Source organism: Lactuca saligna, chromosome 5, assembly GCF_052625555.1.
Source record: "Lactuca saligna cultivar CGN05327 chromosome 5, ASM5262555v1, whole genome shotgun sequence".
In the NCBI taxonomy this organism is placed as follows: domain Eukaryota; kingdom Viridiplantae; phylum Streptophyta; class Magnoliopsida; order Asterales; family Asteraceae; genus Lactuca; species Lactuca saligna.
In genome coordinates, this window is record NC_136421.1 from 129,968,384 (window position 1) to 129,976,553 (window position 8,170).

The following is an 8,170-nucleotide window of genomic DNA, read 5'->3' on the forward strand; positions in this document are numbered from 1 at the left end:
TGTTGTTTTTTATGAAGACCGAAAGGAGATTGAAAAGACCCAAAAGGCAATACATGAGTCGTATTCTCATGAGACTTTAATAAATGATTCTATTTAATTTACTTCTTCGTGAATGAACAAACTAATCCATCATATTATAGTCTCCATAGTGAGGATAGTAAAGGAATGAATGATTTAAATGATGGGTATGAGGGCATTCAAGAAGGTTTGAAATATATACTCCCTGATGTTGAGAATGATGTGCTGAATTTGATACTTTGATCGAATTTTGGATTTCAAGAAAGCTATGCTTTGATTATTTATGAACATGGGTCTTTTTTAACTTTTTTTGGTGTTGACATTGATTAAGTTGATACTGATACATTCAAAAATGCAAGTAATTTGATATTTTCATACTTTCAATGTCATTTGTATCACAATATGCGTACAAAATATGTTATGTGGGTGCTTTTTGTTGTTGATGAATCAATCAATGAGGCATAAAAAGTTACAAATGAAGACGTTAAACTCTTACAGTTCAAGATGAAAAAAAATGTTACCTCATACATCAAGCAACATGAAGGTGGATTGATGCGATCATTAAAAGTGAAACCAAATACTGATTTAAGCAGCATAAGTGATATAATTGTTGTGTTAATGATTCTAGTGTAAAGGATTTAAAGGAGGATTTGAGGACTTACTTAAAAGACTTTTTGAGATTTTCTAGGGATAAAATTTTTGAAAGTAAAGGAGCATTCTGCAAATTTAGTAAAGAAATGAACAGTGAAGTTATAGAATTGAGGAAACAAGTTAACGAATTTATAACTGATAGAGATCCGAGGTTGGAGCTTACTCAAGAGAAATTCAAAACATTATAATAGAAAATTGACCACCAACAAGCAACTATAAACAAGAAATAAAACAATATTGAAGAACTTGAAAAGCTCCTTATGTCTCCTGTAATAGAAGGTCCTACAAAATCAATAGCTTTTTCTAATTTGTTTGAAGATTTATCCCAAACTACAGATGAAAAGTTAAAAATATGAAAGCCTAAATGGATGTTATCTAGGTTTTTAGGAAATCTAGTGAAGAGAAAATGGATGTCGTGGTTATCGAGGCCAATAAAATAAATACCTAAATTTTGCACACTAATATAGTGCATAGTGGTAAACGGATCATATCCACAATGATTAGTTGAATTTATAACTCTACACAAATATATTTGTTCCAATACTTGTGAAAAAAATAAAAATAAAAATGAGGGTGTTGATCTTTTGATAGTTTTAAAGAAACTAAAATAATACAAAACCTTAGAAATCACAATTCAACAAAAATAAAAGTTCGATGTGAATCAATGAGAGAAATATGGTTGGCTTTGGCTTTCATTACATGAACTCTTAGTTGATTATCATTAGACATTACGGTGCAAGGATTTTGCCTCAAATTAATTTAGCTATAGCAATCCAAGAAGCTTGAGATTACCTAGATTTTTCTTAGTTAGTAAAATTGCTAGAGGAGCGCATAACATATTTCCTTATTTAAAGTCATAATTTCCATTAAACATGTAATTAGTGAAAGTTAACTAGCATTAAGAATTAAAAAGTCACCATATCCAAGAGGAGTCGGTATGCTTTTAGTACCATGTTGGAGAAAGTGTTTTTATGATTTTATAAAGTGAAAACTAACATAATAACCATTTGTTGATTGCTAATTTGAAGATGCATTACTTGATCAAGAAATTAACCAACTAATCACTACATATACATCTAAACTCATGAAAAAAGACATATAGATAGAAATGAGTTCAAATGCAAAACACTTACATAAAAATCACTAAAATGTCATAATAGTCTTCAAAAAAAATACTCATCCATGGATTTCACCAAAATTAACCAATAGAAGTTTAGCCTAGCATGGCTAAACTCAAGAAACTAAAATAAAAGTTAGAAGTACCAAACATATATCAAGAATCAAGGATTAAAGGAGAAGTTCTTCAAGGTTTTCAAGTCTTCAAAACCTCTTAAATATTCATAGGAAATGGTTCAAACTTGGATCCAAAATATGGTGGAAAGTTCCCACCAAACTACCATTAAATAGCACAAAATGTGAAATTTTGGAAATACCCCGAGTAGAGCTTGCATGGGTAGCCTATTGAATGGGCTCCTTGTGTCTTGGGCTTTCATTTCTTTAGCCCACTGGCCCAATTTGCTTCCTATCAGTTTGTAACCTATTGTTCTCCAAGTTTTCTTCAATTTTGGCCCAATTTTCCTTCCCTAAATCACCCATTAGCTCATGCAAGTAACAAAATTGAAACAAAAACTAATAAAGTGTTGGAAAAATCAAAATCATTAGAAACCATAATGGAGGTTAATATAGCTCCTTCTGGTTAATAGATAATGAGCAATACAACGATATGTATTTCTGTAAGAAAGGTTGTGCAAAATGTAAAAAAGGAAAGAATCTAGTATGTTTAGAAGGAAAGAAATCAAAACATTATGTCCAAGTTATTTGGCGAAGTGAGGATAATATGTTGGGAGAAAATTTAAGAAGCATTTGTGAAAAAGTTTGAATTGATAGATACGTTGACTAGGCAAGACTAACAAATGAAACGATTACGAGTGTAGTTGATGAGATGATGTTGAAAATAAGAGCGGAACCTGATGTAGGTGACTTGTCTGCGCTTCATAATCATAGATTGAATTCATTTTCCTTACAAAAAATGTTGTTGTTGGAGGATCTTTAATTCCAGTTATTGCCTATGAGAAAATGTATTATCCTTTTGTAATCAATCATTCAACTACACCTTACAACGAAATTAGAATTCTTAAAATATGGCATATATCAGCTACTCCTAGAGTAAAAGGATTCAATATTTGGGTGTTGGGAGAGAATACTACTAGATATAAGGGATTTAAGTTGTCCATGAGGTAAAAAAATCTTTAAGAGCTTTACACTAAACCAAAAAATCAAGTATGGTACGACTACATAATTGCAAAGGTAAGGAATTTGACAATGAAACTACATCATGCCAAAGGCCTATTTTTAATTTGAGGTTGACATGTTAACTTCTAAGGCCTATTATTTCACTAATGATTATTTTCCATAAATGAATCAGAGTAATATTGTAGCTCTTATTTATTACATTGCTCGTAGTGATCAGATAATTCATCAGAATTGCTTCAAGAGATTATTATCCTATGCTATGGAGTTGGTAAGACACTTTTCCTCTTTCGATTTTGAATTAATCAAAGTTACACAAGTAAATATTCATGCTCATAGAATGTACAATTATGATATTGGTAACTTATCGGATGGATATCCTATCACAAAACCTGAAAAAGGTTTGGTTTATTCAAACAATGGGAAGAAGTAGTTTTTTAGAATGAACGGGAAACAAAAAATTTTCTTACTATCCTCCTCAAATATTTCCACAACACAATAACGACCATTTCTGATAATCATAATGACTTTAGAAATGAATCTTTTTCCTTGATAAAATGGCAAGTCATTTTCAAAGAACATGTTGAACATTTGCAGAAAAATGTTGAGTGTTCTGAGAATTACGTGAAGTTAATCAGACACTAGATTCTTTGTTTTTAGTTTTTTGTTTAATATTTCAACTAACTTATTAGAATGTAATAGTCAAGTGTGTTTATACCTCTTGAATTCTAGTTTTCTCACATTTTAGTTTTTTTATTTTATTTTGGTGTGTTTGAAGGTGATGGATTTCAAATTATGACCGAATATACTTTTAAATTATGACTAAACATAATTAAGATAAAATTAAAAATATAGAGGTGTGATACACCTTTAAAGAGCGCGATATAAGTCTTAATACCTTATGTGGCTATAAAAAGGAGTTTTAAGATAATATTTGGGTCGGTGTGCTTTTATTACTTTATAGTCATTTTATGCTGATTTTCAATAGCACTTTCTTATTAGTAACAAAAAACACTTTTCAAAAAGTACAAGGACTTCAACATTGTAATTAGTATTTGTTAAACAATTACATTTAAAATAAAAACGATTAATTTCATTAACTTGAAATAAAAGTATGTAGCATTAAATTAAAACATATTAAATATAACACCCAAAATTAAATAATACATTGCAATCAATTTTCCAAAATCTTTCACATCGTCTCAAAACTCTAAATACTTTGAAGGTTATCCATTTTATACACAAAAATGTGAAGAGCTTTCATTAAAATGATTTTAATCTGCATTATGTCATCATTACCTTCATCAATTTGTGAATTTCTTCTCAACTTATTAAAGAAAGAGTTGAACTGCAATATCATTTTTATTATGGACTTGCATTTTGAGTAAACTTCATATTTTGGTCGGTAATTACCTTCTTTCATATTGCTTAGAAAACATGTGGTTATTTTTATCCAAAAACTTACCCGATTGTAATCACTGTCAGCCATAAGGTCCTCTGATACATCGAGCCACGCATGGGAAAATTTTGTCTCTTCGGTTTGAGTCTATATGATGTCATAATGTTCGTTACATTTTTTGAAGAATACAATTTCGGAAGATGGTATGAAGAAAGGAAAGACTATAGCTAAAGATTTGAGTTAGGGTTGAAGGTTTAAGAGTTTAAAATATACGAAATAAAAGATGTTTGTTAATCTATTACGTTTCAAATACAATCTCTGTGATTAATATTCCTTGTGATTTCACATGATAACCATTAAAAAATTTCATCAATGTAGTGAAATCAATAACTATATTCCCATTTTATACTATTGTGATAATAAATTTAGAATACAATATATATATATATATATATATATATATATATATATATATATATATATATATATATCATTAAAAAATACTAAAAATGCAGCTTAATATTTACATACTTAGGTTAAATTCAGTTTGTAAACCCTAAGATGTGTCCCTTCCTACTTTAGTCATTAAAAATGAAATTCAAGAGAGCCGATAGGGTGGAGGTTTGGGGCAAAGAACCGGGTTTCAAAAAATCTTTATCCCTAGTAAACATTATTTCTTCTACAACAAAATCAAACTTCATTGTTCAATATCTCATTCTTTTCAATGGAAATGGTTTTTTGTCTTTAAGAGAGTTTGTCAAATCGACCAAATCTAACGGGTCCTTCCTCAAATTTTGATAAGTGATTTTTCAATTTCATATATTGATGATGCTTCACACATAGGTGGATGGTGGGTAGGGAAGATTATAAGGAAAATAGGTCAAACACATTTGTTATATTTTTATATAAAAAGAACATTTTTTTCCAATATAAACAAACTAAAGATTCATCATGATTGGGTTGATAATATTTCGGTTTGTGCAAAAACTAGGTTAGATTGTGTTTTTAAATATGTTTTCCGAATAATAGTTAAGTGACATATGTGTCTAATGGTTAAATAACATGCAAATAGCTCCATGGGTAAATCCTATATCTTTGTGTGCATGTTTAAGTTGAGCATTTTCGGATTTTTGATTTATATCTAAAAGACAAGTTCATGTTCATTCTCAGAGGCTAACACGACTAATTGGGATATAAATATCATATTGTAATGTTGTAACTGTCTTTTTAGAATGTTTTAATGAAGGAAGTGCTTGTTTTTGCTATGTGATTAAACTATTTTTAATATCTTTGCGTTTGTGCTTTCACAACTTAACTACGTATTTAGACTAATTTTTCTTTAGAAAAGAAAACCATATTAATGTATCATTTGTTATCTTATATTATATAGCTTGATTTATAGTTTTGGTTCTTAAGTTATAAATTTTTATTTATTTTATATGCTTGTGAACGGATCAATACTCATATTTCATGTTATTATTTTTTAATGTTTGAACCTATAATCATTTAAAATTTGAAGTTTAAGTTTGAACTTTTTATGAATTTAACTTACAAGTTAATATTTTAATATAAATTACAACTTGTAACATCCCGATTTTCAAATATCGATTAAATGACAATTTGTCGTTCCAACATCTCCCAAGATCAATTATGAATTTAATTATAAACTAAGCTATAGCGGAGGCAAAATAAAATAATATAAAGTCTTCAACCGAAGAGCTTCGGGTGTTACGTCTTCGTGGAATTCCTTTGTTGCATTCTTGATTAATCCTCTTTCTTGTCCTTTCCTCTGCCACTAGCTAAATAGTTTCCTGAGTTACGTACATTTAAAGTTTCTAAATGGATAAGCCTAGGATCTAGTGAGTTCATGTTGCATATAAATGACCATCAGTTAAAAAAATAGTTTTATCATATATGTTCAATAAATCATACAACAAGCATATCATCCGAGGACATTATTTAGGGGAACGATTAATTATCCAGAGAAAGAACCAAAAGTTTATTTTAAATATCTAAGGAAATGAGTATGATTCTCAATTCTCATCCCAACCAATCACACACGTTCGTCATGCTCACTACGATTAAACATCACACCCGTTCCCAGTAAACATGTCACCCTAAAAAAATACACACACAGTAGATAACAATTCAAAATAACATTTTCACACAATAATACTAATCATAAAACATATTGTCAATAATTAAATAAAAACCACATAATAAGCGCATGACAAACATTTATGTGCGAGGTACCACAGAAGATGAAAAACTCACCTTGCAACTGATAAGTCTTATCCGACGCTTTGTTGCTAACATGGGCCCTATATTCCACCAACAAATCTTCTAAGGTTGTAATCCTAGAAAACATCCTATTAGTTATTTTGATTCAGCTATCTACCTGTTTCGTTTGTCTAGTTAATAGCCATTTAACTACGTTAATTAAAATGTTCGAAATAATTTTTGTAAAATTTATATTTTTTCCCTTTACAACCTTAAATTTCCAAAATAAGGTTTTTGCCCTTAAAATTATTACTCATGTCAAAACAATGAAACCTTTAAAATACTGGGACATAAGGTCGTTAAAAAAATAATAATAAAACTAATATTAATATTAGAGAAAATTAGCAATTCGTTAAGATAGTACGGACCATCTTTGAAACTTAAGTTCTCAATTTCAACAATAAAAACGTTGAACTATTATTTAAAATAATATCAACAAGTTATCAAAATTATAGGTTGTACTACTTTTGAAAATTTTAATTTTGATATGAAATATTGAAATGGGTGTCCATCCAAAACCCCACTTTCAAAAATGAAATTTAAAGAATCCAGGTGGCAACCTGTATTTATTTATTTATTTATTTTCTTATTCAAATACCCGAAAAAACAAAATGACCCAAATATCTTCTTCTTTACCCGAATTCCGTTTGTTTGTTCTGCCTGTTATCATATATGCTGAAGCTTCACAAGCTATGCCAAATTAATATATAAAATTACCATTAAATATCTCCAATTCTTACTGGCATATCTCCACAAATAATTTCCAGCAATAAACTCACATTCAGATGTATTCAAACATTTATACCTAAAATTTTATTCATTTGATTTTCACAAAATTCGTTCATTTCTTGGTCGGACGGTACGTATAGCACGTATACAAACATAATTAACCAACGTATCCGAGCTTCAATCTGAGAATCATACCTTAATTCCATGCAAAAGACCAAAAATCCTCAGGAACTTCTAATCCCGATTTCTTCCTCGTTTCTCAACCTTTCTTTGTAATTTCAGTGGGGTTTCTAACAGAAATTCCGAGCTCTATATAATGTCTAAGTTTCTAACCTCTCTAGATCACTCAAAAGTCCGAATTTAAGCCTCAAACCAAAGTGACGGTTTTTTAGGTTTAATCCTCATTATTTTCCCCAATTAAACCTAATTAGACCTAGTTAATTCCTTAATCATTACTATAATATTACATTTAGACCATATATTTATATATTTATTTTATTTTGAGTTATCACACAACTCATACAAAGAAACTCATCATTATAGTATAATTGTTCGATGATAATTGATTTTACGGTCACAATTTTATAAAGTAGAAAACAATCATAATCATAAATAATGTCTCGATATCAACAATGTTGATTTTATTTATTTGGTACATGTTATTATCATTTGCTAATTAATATATATATATATATATATATATATATATATATATATATATATATATATATATATATATATATATATATATATATATATATATTCATGTTGAAGGATAGTTTTTAATGTTAATTTGATATAATATTTAGATAAGTGAAGTAGTTTTTTTTATGTTTATATTGC